General features: G+C 45.9%; 7 non-coding genes across 7 annotated transcripts; all 7 read left to right on the top strand.

Annotated features, from left to right (window-relative positions):
• Positions 1 to 1,341: 1,341 nt before the first annotated feature.
• Positions 1,342 to 1,532, top strand: LOC130323864 (U2 spliceosomal RNA). The gene has a single exon (XR_008869053.1). It is a non-coding gene; the product is annotated as a U2 spliceosomal RNA (small nuclear RNA).
• A 2,097-nt stretch (positions 1,533 to 3,629) lies between these two features.
• On the top strand, positions 3,630 to 3,820 carry LOC130323880 (U2 spliceosomal RNA). The gene has a single exon (XR_008869068.1). It is a non-coding gene; the product is annotated as a U2 spliceosomal RNA (small nuclear RNA).
• A 2,097-nt stretch (positions 3,821 to 5,917) lies between these two features.
• LOC130323879 (U2 spliceosomal RNA) lies at positions 5,918 to 6,108 on the top strand. The gene has a single exon (XR_008869067.1). It is a non-coding gene; the product is annotated as a U2 spliceosomal RNA (small nuclear RNA).
• A 2,091-nt stretch (positions 6,109 to 8,199) lies between these two features.
• LOC130323878 (U2 spliceosomal RNA) lies at positions 8,200 to 8,390 on the top strand. The gene has a single exon (XR_008869066.1). It is a non-coding gene; the product is annotated as a U2 spliceosomal RNA (small nuclear RNA).
• Positions 8,391 to 10,481: 2,091 nt separating this feature from the next.
• LOC130323875 (U2 spliceosomal RNA) lies at positions 10,482 to 10,672 on the top strand. Its single transcript, XR_008869063.1, has one exon. It is a non-coding gene; the product is annotated as a U2 spliceosomal RNA (small nuclear RNA).
• Positions 10,673 to 12,760: 2,088 nt separating this feature from the next.
• On the top strand, positions 12,761 to 12,950 carry LOC130323877 (U2 spliceosomal RNA). Its single transcript, XR_008869065.1, has one exon. It is a non-coding gene; the product is annotated as a U2 spliceosomal RNA (small nuclear RNA).
• Positions 12,951 to 15,047: 2,097 nt separating this feature from the next.
• On the top strand, positions 15,048 to 15,238 carry LOC130323863 (U2 spliceosomal RNA). Its single transcript, XR_008869052.1, has one exon. It is a non-coding gene; the product is annotated as a U2 spliceosomal RNA (small nuclear RNA).
• Positions 15,239 to 15,506: the final 268 nt, after the last annotated feature.

The following is a 15,506-nucleotide window of genomic DNA, read 5'->3' as shown; positions in this document are numbered from 1 at the left end:
CTCCAACATGGACTGACATTCTGGCCTACTTTCAGCCGATGCGACTTGTCTGTCGCTGAACAGTCGCTTTTTATGTATTCAGCACCTATGTATAATGTTGTAAAAATGCTCTAGAAGCTAAAGTCGCAGAAATGTCACACATATTTGGCCTGCAACTTTCTGTGCGACAAATTCAGACAGGAAAAATCAGTATAAATCCTTAGAAAATTATCCCCCAGTGTCTCCATCTGCTGGCGGTATTGAATAAGCATTGCTGCACTGATGGGGTATGCATTAGACAAAAAAAAAGAAGAAAAAGAAGAATAATACGCCCAGAAAAGAGGCGAAAAGGAGAAAAACGTAAAAAAACGTGAAAAAAAAGTAAGAGGAAGAGAAGGGAAAAAAAGGTGGAAATGGGTTTAAAAGTGATTTCGGCGGAGAAATATATATATATATATATATATATATATATATATATATATATATATACGCGCACACACACACATATATATAAACGTATTCTCCGTTGAGATATTGCAGCCGCTGCTGTGTCCAGGCCCAGGAGCCTTAGCACTGTGCTGTGATGTCACTCAATACCACTGACATCACTAGGTGTAAACAACATCTCTCCTTTGCTGTGTATGTGACTATGGAGCTGTTTGGTGATGTCGTCTATTATGGCCTTCATAGAAGCAACAGGAGATTGTTGCATCCATCTAGAACCCTCAGAACTACAGTGCTATGATGTCACTCACTTCCACAGGCCTTGCAGAGTGTAAACAACAACAACCCAGCTTTGTTGTGTATGTAACCATAGGGATTTGTGATGTCACCTAGAACCTTCACAGCAGCGACAGCTTTATGAGGAGCATCAGCACTGCTCTGCCTGAGCAGAACCATCACCGCCATAGGTTGTCAAATAACCCGGATTTAACCCACACAGGTAAGTCCAATGGGGTGCAGGCATGTCCTCTATGCTTACAGCTTCCCGTGGGTGTTGGTTTGATACCGTTTGGGGACAGCCAAGGAGGCATCTGCAGGCAACAAAGGTAGGTGTGTGCTTGTGTGTGTGTTTCCTATGCAGATCCTAAGCCCAGTGTCACATGCAAGTAGGAGGAGTAAGAAGGGTTCCTGGCAAATCCGGGTTATGGATTGCATTTAAAAAGGCCCCGTGGGAGTGCAATGGGCCCCTGTCTTGCTGCTTAGCAATAATGGTATGGGTTTAGGTTCTGCTGTGTGTACTGGTGGTTGACTGCCCCCCAGCCCAGAGTGTGCATGGAAAATTGTCTGGCAGCCTCCCTGACAGCAAGCAGTGATAGTGCCCATGAAGGGGACCTTGTTGGGCCCGCCCCTTTCACGGTTATCGCTTCTCGGCCTTTTGGCTAAGATCAAGTGTAGTATCTGTTCTTATCAGTTTAATATCTGATACGTCCCCTATCTGGGGACCATATATTAAATGGATTTTTGAGAACGGGGGCCGATTTCGAAGCTTGCTTCCGTCGCCCTATGCATTGACCCGATATGGCAGTATCTTCGGGTACAGTGCACCACCCCCTTACAGGGTTAAAAAGAAAGATTCCTACTTTCATTGCTACCTGCTTGCTGGCTAGCCAGCTAGCCAGCCCTGTGGGCCTTGCTGCTGCTGCAGCCAAAAAACAAAAGGTGGTGCTGCTGCTGCTTCTGCTGCTTCTGCTTCTGCTTGTGTCTGGCCCCTGTTGGAGCGTCCAGGCACAGGACTTCTGCTGCTGCTGACTAAATGGCCTCCTTAATTGGATCATTTGAGTAGCCAGCACACCTGTGCAGGTAGGGCATGACATGATAGGCAGCTGCCTTGATAGCGGGTGGGTGCTGAATGTTCCTAATTGACAAAATAAGATTAATGCTTATGAAGAAATATAAAATCTCATCCCTTCCCCAATATCGCGCCACACCCCTACCCCTTAATTCCCTGGTTGAACGTGATGGACATATGTCTTTTTTCGACCGTACTAACTATGTAACTATGTAACATAACATGGGGGGGGGGGGTCTCCTGGCTGTTCACACAGGTGTGTCATTGCTGTACATTGACCATGCATTGCTTCTGTGGTATTGCAAAGGCAAAGACAAATGCTTCCAGCCATCCATTGCACTAATGGATTGGTCATCAGCTGGCTGTCTATGTCCCGCATCAATATAGACCAAAGTACAGAGGGTTAGGCTATGCTATTGTGCACCTACCTGATGCATCAGAAGGTGCGAGGCCCTTGCTAAATTCTGTGCACAGACTTTGAGATCTATACTTTAGACTGTATCTAAACCTGCTCCAACATGGACTGACATTCTGGCCTACTTTCAGCCGATGCGACTTGTCTGTCGCTGAACAGTCGCTTTTTATGTATTCAGCACCTATGTATAATGTTGTAAAAATGCTCTAGAAGCTAAAGTCGCAGAAATGTCACACATATTTGGCCTGCAACTTTCTGTGCGACAAATTCAGACAGGAAAAATCAGTATAAATCCTTAGAAAATTATCCCCCAGTGTCTCCATCTGCTGGCGGTATTGAATAAGCATTGCTGCACTGATGGGGTATGCATTAGACAAAAAAAAAGAAGAAAAAGAAGAATAATACGCCCAGAAAAGAGGCGAAAAGGAGAAAAACGTAAAAAAACGTGAAAAAAAAGTAAGAGGAAGAGAAGGGAAAAAAAGGTGGAAATGGGTTTAAAAGTGATTTCGGCGGAGAAATATATATATATATATATATATATATATATATATATATATATATATATATATACGCGCACACACACACATATATATAAACGTATTCTCCGTTGAGATATTGCAGCCGCTGCTGTGTCCAGGCCCAGGAGCCTTAGCACTGTGCTGTGATGTCACTCAATACCACTGACATCACTAGGTGTAAACAACATCTCTCCTTTGCTGTGTATGTGACTATGGAGCTGTTTGGTGATGTCGTCTATTATGGCCTTCATAGAAGCAACAGGAGATTGTTGCATCCATCTAGAACCCTCAGAACTACAGTGCTATGATGTCACTCACTTCCACAGGCCTTGCAGAGTGTAAACAACAACAACCCAGCTTTGTTGTGTATGTAACCATAGGGATTTGTGATGTCACCTAGAACCTTCACAGCAGCGACAGCTTTATGAGGAGCATCAGCACTGCTCTGCCTGAGCAGAACCATCACCGCCATAGGTTGTCAAATAACCCGGATTTAACCCACACAGGTAAGTCCAATGGGGTGCAGGCATGTCCTCTATGCTTACAGCTTCCCGTGGGTGTTGGTTTGATACCGTTTGGGGACAGCCAAGGAGGCATCTGCAGGCAACAAAGGTAGGTGTGTGCTTGTGTGTGTGTTTCCTATGCAGATCCTAAGCCCAGTGTCACATGCAAGTAGGAGGAGTAAGAAGGGTTCCTGGCAAATCCGGGTTATGGATTGCATTTAAAAAGGCCCCGTGGGAGTGCAATGGGCCCCTGTCTTGCTGCTTAGCAATAATGGTATGGGTTTAGGTTCTGCTGTGTGTACTGGTGGTTGACTGCCCCCCAGCCCAGAGTGTGCATGGAAAATTGTCTGGCAGCCTCCCTGACAGCAAGCAGTGATAGTGCCCATGAAGGGGACCTTGTTGGGCCCGCCCCTTTCACGGTTATCGCTTCTCGGCCTTTTGGCTAAGATCAAGTGTAGTATCTGTTCTTATCAGTTTAATATCTGATACGTCCCCTATCTGGGGACCATATATTAAATGGATTTTTGAGAACGGGGGCCGATTTCGAAGCTTGCTTCCGTCGCCCTATGCATTGACCCGATATGGCAGTATCTTCGGGTACAGTGCACCACCCCCTTACAGGGTTAAAAAGAAAGATTCCTACTTTCATTGCTACCTGCTTGCTGGCTAGCCAGCTAGCCAGCCCTGTGGGCCTTGCTGCTGCTGCAGCCAAAAAACAAAAGGTGGTGCTGCTGCTGCTTCTGCTGCTTCTGCTTCTGCTTGTGTCTGGCCCCTGTTGGAGCGTCCAGGCACAGGACTTCTGCTGCTGCTGACTAAATGGCCTCCTTAATTGGATCATTTGAGTAGCCAGCACACCTGTGCAGGTAGGGCATGACATGATAGGCAGCTGCCTTGATAGCGGGTGGGTGCTGAATGTTCCTAATTGACAAAATAAGATTAATGCTTATGAAGAAATATAAAATCTCATCCCTTCCCCAATATCGCGCCACACCCCTACCCCTTAATTCCCTGGTTGAACGTGATGGACATATGTCTTTTTTCGACCGTACTAACTATGTAACTATGTAACATAACATGGGGGGGGGGGGTCTCCTGGCTGTTCACACAGGTGTGTCATTGCTGTACATTGACCATGCATTGCCTTCTGTGGTATTGCAAAGGCAAAGACAAATGCTTCCAGCCATCCATTGCACTAATGGATTGGTCATCAGCTGGCTGTCTATGTCCCGCATCAATATAGACCAAAGTACAGAGGGTTAGGCTATGCTATTGTGCACCTACCTGATGCATCAGAAGGTGCGAGGCCCTTGCTAAATTCTGTGCACAGACTTTGAGATCTATACTTTAGACTGTATCTAAACCTGCTCCAACATGGACTGACATTCTGGCCTACTTTCAGCCGATGCGACTTGTCTGTCGCTGAACAGTCGCTTTTTATGTATTCAGCACCTATGTATAATGTTGTAAAAATGCTCTAGAAGCTAAAGTCGCAGAAATGTCACACATATTTGGCCTGCAACTTTCTGTGCGACAAATTCAGACAGGAAAAATCAGTATAAATCCTTAGAAAATTATCCCCAGTGTCTCCATCTGCTGGCGGTATTGAATAAGCATTGCTGCACTGATGGGGTATGCATTAGACAAAAAAAAAGAAGAAAAAGAAGAATAATACGCCCAGAAAAGAGGCGAAAAGGAGAAAAACGTAAAAAAACGTGAAAAAAAAGTAAGAGGAAGAGAAGGGAAAAAAAGGTGGAAATGGGTTTAAAAGTGATTTCGGCGGAGAAATATATATATATATATATATATATATATATATATATATATATATATATATATACGCGCACACACACACATATATATAAACGTATTCTCCGTTGAGATATTGCAGCCGCTGCTGTGTCCAGGCCCAGGAGCCTTAGCACTGTGCTGTGATGTCACTCAATACCACTGACATCACTAGGTGTAAACAACATCTCTCCTTTGCTGTGTATGTGACTATGGAGCTGTTTGGTGATGTCGTCTATTATGGCCTTCATAGAAGCAACAGGAGATTGTTGCATCCATCTAGAACCCTCAGAACTACAGTGCTATGATGTCACTCACTTCCACAGGCCTTGCAGAGTGTAAACAACAACAACCCAGCTTTGTTGTGTATGTAACCATAGGGATTTGTGATGTCACCTAGAACCTTCACAGCAGCGACAGCTTTATGAGGAGCATCAGCACTGCTCTGCCTGAGCAGAACCATCACCGCCATAGGTTGTCAAATAACCCGGATTTAACCCACACAGGTAAGTCCAATGGGGTGCAGGCATGTCCTCTATGCTTACAGCTTCCCGTGGGTGTTGGTTTGATACCGTTTGGGGACAGCCAAGGAGGCATCTGCAGGCAACAAAGGTAGGTGTGTGCTTGTGTGTGTGTTTCCTATGCAGATCCTAAGCCCAGTGTCACATGCAAGTAGGAGGAGTAAGAAGGGTTCCTGGCAAATCCGGGTTATGGATTGCATTTAAAAAGGCCCCGTGGGAGTGCAATGGGCCCCTGTCTTGCTGCTTAGCAATAATGGTATGGGTTTAGGTTCTGCTGTGTGTACTGGTGGTTGACTGCCCCCCAGCCCAGAGTGTGCATGGAAAATTGTCTGGCAGCCTCCCTGACAGCAAGCAGTGATAGTGCCCATGAAGGGGACCTTGTTGGGCCCGCCCCTTTCACGGTTATCGCTTCTCGGCCTTTTGGCTAAGATCAAGTGTAGTATCTGTTCTTATCAGTTTAATATCTGATACGTCCCCTATCTGGGGACCATATATTAAATGGATTTTTGAGAACGGGGGCCGATTTCGAAGCTTGCTTCCGTCGCCCTATGCATTGACCCGATATGGCAGTATCTTCGGGTACAGTGCACCACCCCCTTACAGGGTTAAAAAGAAAGATTCCTACTTTCATTGCTACCTGCTTGCTGGCTAGCCAGCTAGCCAGCCCTGTGGGCCTTGCTGCTGCTGCAGCCAAAAAACAAAAGGTGGTGCTGCTGCTGCTTCTGCTGCTTCTGCTTCTGCTTGTGTCTGGCCCCTGTTGGAGCGTCCAGGCACAGGACTTCTGCTGCTGCTGACTAAATGGCCTCCTTAATTGGATCATTTGAGTAGCCAGCACACCTGTGCAGGTAGGGCATGACATGATAGGCAGCTGCCTTGATAGCGGGTGGGTGCTGAATGTTCCTAATTGACAAAATAAGATTAATGCTTATGAAGAAATATAAAATCTCATCCCTTCCCCAATATCGCGCCACACCCCTACCCCTTAATTCCCTGGTTGAACGTGATGGACATATGTCTTTTTCGACCGTACTAACTATGTAACTATGTAACATAACATGGGGGGGGGGGTCTCCTGGCTGTTCACACAGGTGTGTCATTGCTGTACATTGACCATGCATTGCTTCTGTGGTATTGCAAAGGCAAAGACAAATGCTTCCAGCCATCCATTGCACTAATGGATTGGTCATCAGCTGGCTGTCTATGTCCCGCATCAATATAGACCAAAGTACAGAGGGTTAGGCTATGCTATTGTGCACCTACCTGATGCATCAGAAGGTGCGAGGCCCTTGCTAAATTCTGTGCACAGACTTTGAGATCTATACTTTAGACTGTATCTAAACCTGCTCCAACATGGACTGACATTCTGGCCTACTTTCAGCCGATGCGACTTGTCTGTCGCTGAACAGTCGCTTTTTATGTATTCAGCACCTATGTATAATGTTGTAAAAATGCTCTAGAAGCTAAAGTCGCAGAAATGTCACACATATTTGGCCTGCAACTTTCTGTGCGACAAATTCAGACAGGAAAAATCAGTATAAATCCTTAGAAAATTATCCCCCAGTGTCTCCATCTGCTGGCGGTATTGAATAAGCATTGCTGCACTGATGGGGTATGCATTAGACAAAAAAAAAGAAGAAAAAGAAGAATAATACGCCCAGAAAAGAGGCGAAAAGGAGAAAAACGTAAAAAAACGTGAAAAAAAAGTAAGAGGAAGAGAAGGGAAAAAAAGGTGGAAATGGGTTTAAAAGTGATTTCGGCGGAGAAATATATATATATATATATATATATATATATATATATATATATATATATACGCGCACACACACACATATATATAAACGTATTCTCCGTTGAGATATTGCAGCCGCTGCTGTGTCCAGGCCCAGGAGCCTTAGCACTGTGCTGTGATGTCACTCAATACCACTGACATCACTAGGTGTAAACAACATCTCTCCTTTGCTGTGTATGTGACTATGGAGCTGTTTGGTGATGTCGTCTATTATGGCCTTCATAGAAGCAACAGGAGATTGTTGCATCCATCTAGAACCCTCAGAACTACAGTGCTATGATGTCACTCACTTCCACAGGCCTTGCAGAGTGTAAACAACAACAACCCAGCTTTGTTGTGTATGTAACCATAGGGATTTGTGATGTCACCTAGAACCTTCACAGCAGCGACAGCTTTATGAGGAGCATCAGCACTGCTCTGCCTGAGCAGAACCATCACCGCCATAGGTTGTCAAATAACCCGGATTTAACCCACACAGGTAAGTCCAATGGGGTGCAGGCATGTCCTCTATGCTTACAGCTTCCCGTGGGTGTTGGTTTGATACCGTTTGGGGACAGCCAAGGAGGCATCTGCAGGCAACAAAGGTAGGTGTGTGCTTGTGTGTGTGTTTCCTATGCAGATCCTAAGCCCAGTGTCACATGCAAGTAGGAGGAGTAAGAAGGGTTCCTGGCAAATCCGGGTTATGGATTGCATTTAAAAAGGCCCCGTGGGAGTGCAATGGGCCCCTGTCTTGCTGCTTAGCAATAATGGTATGGGTTTAGGTTCTGCTGTGTGTACTGGTGGTTGACTGCCCCCCAGCCCAGAGTGTGCATGGAAAATTGTCTGGCAGCCTCCCTGACAGCAAGCAGTGATAGTGCCCATGAAGGGGACCTTGTTGGGCCCGCCCCTTTCACGGTTATCGCTTCTCGGCCTTTTGGCTAAGATCAAGTGTAGTATCTGTTCTTATCAGTTTAATATCTGATACGTCCCCTATCTGGGGACCATATATTAAATGGATTTTTGAGAACGGGGGCCGATTTCGAAGCTTGCTTCCGTCGCCCTATGCATTGACCCGATATGGCAGTATCTTCGGGTACAGTGCACCACCCCCTTACAGGGTTAAAAAGAAAGATTCCTACTTTCATTGCTACCTGCTTGCTGGCTAGCCAGCTAGCCAGCCCTGTGGGCCTTGCTGCTGCTGCAGCCAAAAAACAAAAGGTGGTGCTGCTGCTGCTTCTGCTGCTTCTGCTTCTGCTTGTGTCTGGCCCCTGTTGGAGCGTCCAGGCACAGGACTTCTGCTGCTGCTGACTAAATGGCCTCCTTAATTGGATCATTTGAGTAGCCAGCACACCTGTGCAGGTAGGGCATGACATGATAGGCAGCTGCCTTGATAGCGGGTGGGTGCTGAATGTTCCTAATTGACAAAATAAGATTAATGCTTATGAAGAAATATAAAATCTCATCCCTTCCCCAATATCCGCGCCACACCCCTACCCCTTAATTCCCTGGTTGAACGTGATGGACATATGTCTTTTTTCGACCGTACTAACTATGTAACTATGTAACATAACATGGGGGGGGGGGGTCTCCTGGCTGTTCACACAGGTGTGTCATTGCTGTACATTGACCATGCATTGCTTCTGTGGTATTGCAAAGGCAAAGACAAATGCTTCCAGCCATCCATTGCACTAATGGATTGGTCATCAGCTGGCTGTCTATGTCCCGCATCAATATAGACCAAAGTACAGAGGGTTAGGCTATGCTATTGTGCACCTACCTGATGCATCAGAAGGTGCGAGGCCCTTGCTAAATTCTGTGCACAGACTTTGAGATCTATACTTTAGACTGTATCTAAACCTGCTCCAACATGGACTGACATTCTGGCCTACTTTCAGCCGATGCGACTTGTCTGTCGCTGAACAGTCGCTTTTTATGTATTCAGCACCTATGTATAATGTTGTAAAAATGCTCTAGAAGCTAAAGTCGCAGAAATGTCACACATATTTGGCCTGCAACTTTCTGTGCGACAAATTCAGACAGGAAAAATCAGTATAAATCCTTAGAAAATTATCCCCCAGTGTCTCCATCTGCTGGCGGTATTGAATAAGCATTGCTGCACTGATGGGGTATGCATTAGACAAAAAAAAAGAAGAAAAAGAAGAATAATACGCCCAGAAAAGAGGCGAAAAGGAGAAAAACGTAAAAAAACGTGAAAAAAAAGTAAGAGGAAGAGAAGGGAAAAAAGGTGGAAATGGGTTTAAAAGTGATTTCGGCGGAGAAATATATATATATATATATATATATATATATATATATATATATATATATACGCGCACACACACACATATATATAAACGTATTCTCCGTTGAGATATTGCAGCCGCTGCTGTGTCCAGGCCCAGGAGCCTTAGCACTGTGCTGTGATGTCACTCAATACCACTGACATCACTAGGTGTAAACAACATCTCTCCTTTGCTGTGTATGTGACTATGGAGCTGTTTGGTGATGTCGTCTATTATGGCCTTCATAGAAGCAACAGGAGATTGTTGCATCCATCTAGAACCCTCAGAACTACAGTGCTATGATGTCACTCACTTCCACAGGCCTTGCAGAGTGTAAACAACAACAACCCAGCTTTGTTGTGTATGTAACCATAGGGATTTGTGATGTCACCTAGAACCTTCACAGCAGCGACAGCTTTATGAGGAGCATCAGCACTGCTCTGCCTGAGCAGAACCATCACCGCCATAGGTTGTCAAATAACCCGGATTTAACCCACACAGGTAAGTCCAATGGGGTGCAGGCATGTCCTCTATGCTTACAGCTTCCCGTGGGTGTTGGTTTGATACCGTTTGGGGACAGCCAAGGAGGCATCTGCAGGCAACAAAGGTAGGTGTGTGCTTGTGTGTGTGTTTCCTATGCAGATCCTAAGCCCAGTGTCACATGCAAGTAGGAGGAGTAAGAAGGGTTCCTGGCAAATCCGGGTTATGGATTGCATTTAAAAAGGCCCCGTGGGAGTGCAATGGGCCCCTGTCTTGCTGCTTAGCAATAATGGTATGGGTTTAGGTTCTGCTGTGTGTACTGGTGGTTGACTGCCCCCCAGCCCAGAGTGTGCATGGAAAATTGTCTGGCAGCCTCCCTGACAGCAAGCAGTGATAGTGCCCATGAAGGGGACTTGTTGGGCCCGCCCCTTCACGGTTATCGCTTCTCGGCCTTTTGGCTAAGATCAAGTGTAGTATCTGTTCTTATCAGTTTAATATCTGATACGTCCCCTATCTGGGGACCATATATTAAATGGATTTTTGAGAACGGGGGCCGATTTCGAAGCTTGCTTCCGTCGCCCTATGCATTGACCCGATATGGCAGTATCTTCGGGTACAGTGCACCACCCCCTTACAGGGTTAAAAAGAAAGATTCCTACTTTCATTGCTACCTGCTTGCTGGCTAGCCAGCTAGCCAGCCCTGTGGGCCTTGCTGCTGCTGCAGCCAAAAAACAAAAGGTGGTGCTGCTGCTGCTTCTGCTGCTTCTGCTTCTGCTTGTGTCTGGCCCCTGTTGGAGCGTCCAGGCACAGGACTTCTGCTGCTGCTGACTAAATGGCCTCCTTAATTGGATCATTTGAGTAGCCAGCACACCTGTGCAGGTAGGGCATGACATGATAGGCAGCTGCCTTGATAGCGGGTGGGTGCTGAATGTTCCTAATTGACAAAATAAGATTAATGCTTATGAAGAAATATAAAATCTCATCCCTTCCCAATATCGCGCCACACCCCTACCCCTTAATTCCCTGGTTGAACGTGATGGACATATGTCTTTTTTCGACCGTACTAACTATGTAACTATGTAACATAACATGGGGGGGGGGGTCTCCTGGCTGTTCACACAGGTGTGTCATTGCTGTACATTGACCATGCATTGCTTCTGTGGTATTGCAAAGGCAAAGACAAATGCTTCCAGCCATCCATTGCACTAATGGATTGGTCATCAGCTGGCTGTCTATGTCCCGCATCAATATAGACCAAAGTACAGAGGGTTAGGCTATGCTATTGTGCACCTACCTGATGCATCAGAAGGTGCGAGGCCCTTGCTAAATTCTGTGCACAGACTTTGAGATCTATACTTTAGACTGTATCTAAACCTGCTCCAACATGGACTGACATTCTGGCCTACTTTCAGCCGATGCGACTTGTCTGTCGCTGAACAGTCGCTTTTTATGTATTCAGCACCTATGTATAATGTTGTAAAAATGCTCTAGAAGCTAAAGTCGCAGAAATGTCACACATATTTGGCCTGCAACTTTCTGTGCGACAAATTCAGACAGGAAAAATCAGTATAAATCCTTAGAAAATTATCCCCCAGTGTCTCCATCTGCTGGCGGTATTGAATAAGCATTGCTGCACTGATGGGGTATGCATTAGACAAAAAAAAAGAAGAAAAAGAAGAATAATACGCCCAGAAAAGAGGCGAAAAGGAGAAAAACGTAAAAAAACGTGAAAAAAAAGTAAGAGGAAGAGAAGGGAAAAAAAGGTGGAAATGGTTTAAAAGTGATTTCGGCGGAGAAATATATATATATATATATATATATATATATATATATATATATATATACGCGCACACACACACATATATATAAACGTATTCTCCGTTGAGATATTGCAGCCGCTGCTGTGTCCAGGCCCAGGAGCCTTAGCACTGTGCTGTGATGTCACTCAATACCACTGACATCACTAGGTGTAAACAACATCTCTCCTTTGCTGTGTATGTGACTATGGAGCTGTTTGGTGATGTCGTCTATTATGGCCTTCATAGAAGCAACAGGAGATTGTTGCATCCATCTAGAACCCTCAGAACTACAGTGCTATGATGTCACTCACTTCCACAGGCCTTGCAGAGTGTAAACAACAACAACCCAGCTTTGTTGTGTATGTAACCATAGGGATTTGTGATGTCACCTAGAACCTTCACAGCAGCGACAGCTTTATGAGGAGCATCAGCACTGCTCTGCCTGAGCAGAACCATCACCGCCATAGGTTGTCAAATAACCCGGATTTAACCCACACAGGTAAGTCCAATGGGGTGCAGGCATGTCCTCTATGCTTACAGCTTCCCGTGGGTGTTGGTTTGATACCGTTTGGGGACAGCCAAGGAGGCATCTGCAGGCAACAAAGGTAGGTGTGTGCTTGTGTGTGTGTTTCCTATGCAGATCCTAAGCCCAGTGTCACATGCAAGTAGGAGGAGTAAGAAGGGTTCCTGGCAAATCCGGGTTATGGATTGCATTTAAAAAGGCCCCGTGGGAGTGCAATGGGCCCCTGTCTTGCTGCTTAGCAATAATGGTATGGGTTTAGGTTCTGCTGTGTGTACTGGTGGTTGACTGCCCCCCAGCCCAGAGTGTGCATGGAAAATTGTCTGGCAGCCTCCCTGACAGCAAGCAGTGATAGTGCCCATGAAGGGGACCTTGTTGGGCCCGCCCCTTTCACGGTTATCGCTTCTCGCCTTTTGGCTAAGATCAAGTGTAGTATCTGTTCTTATCAGTTTAATATCTGATACGTCCCCTATCTGGGGACCATATATTAAATGGATTTTTGAGAACGGGGGCCGATTTCGAAGCTTGCTTCCGTCGCCCTATGCATTGACCCGATATGGCAGTATCTTCGGGTACAGTGCACCACCCCCTTACAGGGTTAAAAAGAAAGATTCCTACTTTCATTGCTACCTGCTTGCTGGCTAGCCAGCTAGCCAGCCTGTGGGCCTTGCTGCTGCTGCAGCCAAAAACAAAAGGTGGTGCTGCTGCTGCTTCTGCTGCTTCTGCTTCTGCTTGTGTCTGGCCCCTGTTGGAGCGTCCAGGCACAGGACTTCTGCTGCTGCTGACTAAATGGCCTCCTTAATTGGATCATTTGAGTAGCCAGCACACCTGTGCAGGTAGGGCATGACATGATAGGCAGCTGCCTTGATAGCGGGTGGGTGCTGAATGTTCCTAATTGACAAAATAAGATTAATGCTTATGAAGAAATATAAAATCTCATCCCTTCCCCAATATCGCGCCACACCCCTACCCCTTAATTCCCTGGTTGAACGTGATGGACATATGTCTTTTTTCGACCGTACTAACTATGTAACTATGTAACATAACATGGGGGGGGGGGGTCTCCTGGCTGTTCACACAGGTGTGTCATTGCTGTACATTGACCATGCATTGCTTCTGTGGTATTGCAAAGGCAAAGACAAATGCTTCCAGCCATCCATTGCACTAATGGATTGGTCATCAGCTGGCTGTCTATGTCCCGCATCAATATAGACCAAAGTACAGAGGGTTAGGCTATGCTATTGTGCACCTACCTGATGCATCAGAAGGTGCGAGGCCCTTGCTAAATTCTGTGCACAGACTTTGAGATCTATACTTTAGACTGTATCTAAACCTGCTCCAACATGGACTGACATTCTGGCCTACTTTCAGCCGATGCGACTTGTCTGTCGCTGAACAGTCGCTTTTTATGTATTCAGCACCTATGTATAATGTTGTAAAAATGCTCTAGAAGCTAAAGTCGCAGAAATGTCACACATATTTGGCCTGCAACTTTCTGTGCGACAAATTCAGACAGGAAAAATCAGTATAAATCCTTAGAAAATTATCCCCCAGTGTCTCCATCTGCTGGCGGTATTGAATAAGCATTGCTGCACTGATGGGGTATGCATTAGACAAAAAAAAAGAAGAAAAAGAAGAATAATACGCCCAGAAAAGAGGCGAAAAGGAGAAAAACGTAAAAAAACGTGAAAAAAAAAGTAAGAGGAAGAGAAGGGAAAAAAAGGTGGAAATGGGTTTAAAAGTGATTTCGGCGGAGAAATATATTTATATATATATATATATATATATATATATATATATATATATATATACGCGCACACACACACATATATATAAACGTATTCTCCGTTGAGATATTGCAGCCGCTGCTGTGTCCAGGCCCAGGAGCCTTAGCACTGTGCTGTGATGTCACTCAATACCACTGACATCACTAGGTGTAAACAACATCTCTCCTTTGCTGTGTATGTGACTATGGAGCTGTTTGGTGATGTCGTCTATTATGGCCTTCATAGAAGCAACAGGAGATTGTTGCATCCATCTAGAACCCTCAGAACTACAGTGCTATGATGTCACTCACTTCCACAGGCCTTGCAGAGTGTAAACAACAACAACCCAGCTTTGTTGTGTATGTAACCATAGGGATTTGTGATGTCACCTAGAACCTTCACAGCAGCGACAGCTTTATGAGGAGCATCAGCACTGCTCTGCCTGAGCAGAACCATCACCGCCATAGGTTGTCAAATAACCCGGATTTAACCCACACAGGTAAGTCCAATGGGGTGCAGGCATGTCCTCTATGCTTACAGCTTCCCGTGGGTGTTGGTTTGATACCGTTTGGGGACAGCCAAGGAGGCATCTGCAGGCAACAAAGGTAGGTGTGTGCTTGTGTGTGTGTTTCCTATGCAGATCCTAAGCCCAGGTGTCACATGCAAGTAGGAGGAGTAAGAAGGGTTCCTGGCAAATCCGGGTTATGGATTGCATTTAAAAAGGCCCCGTGGGAGTGCAATGGGCCCCTGTCTTGCTGCTTAGCAATAATGGTATGGGTTTAGGTTCTGCTGTGTGTACTGGTGGTTGACTGCCCCCCAGCCCAGAGTGTGCATGGAAAATTGTCTGGCAGCCTCCCTGACAGCAAGCAGTGATAGTGCCCATGAAGGGGACCTTGTTGGGCCCGCCCCTTTCACGGTTATCGCTTCTCGGCCTTTTGGCTAAGATCAAGTGTAGTATCTGTTCTTATCAGTTTAATATCTGATACGTCCCCTATCTGGGGACCATATATTAAATGGATTTTTGAGAACGGGGGCCGATTTCGAAGCTTGCTTCCGTCGCCCTATGCATTGACCCGATATGGCAGTATCTTCGGGTACAGTGCACCACCCCCTTACAGGGTTAAAAAGAAAGATTCCTACTTTCATTGCTACCTGCTTGCTGGCTAGCCAGCTAGCCAGCCCTGTGGGCCTTGCTGCTGCTGCAGCCAAAAAACAAAAGGTGGTGCTGCTGCTGCTTCTGCTGCTTCTGCTTCTGCTTGTGTCTGGCCCCTGTTGGAGCGTCCAGGCACAGGACTTCTGCTGCTGCTGACTAAATGGCCTCCTTAATTGGATCATTTGAGTAGCCAGCACACCTGTGCAGGTAGGGCATGACATGATA

Source organism: Hyla sarda, unplaced genomic scaffold (genome assembly GCF_029499605.1).
Source record: "Hyla sarda isolate aHylSar1 unplaced genomic scaffold, aHylSar1.hap1 scaffold_2559, whole genome shotgun sequence".
In the NCBI taxonomy this organism is placed as follows: Eukaryota; Metazoa; Chordata; class Amphibia; order Anura; family Hylidae; genus Hyla; species Hyla sarda.
Note: the sequence above shows the minus strand (reverse complement) of the source record. Positions and strands in the feature narration are given on the sequence as shown.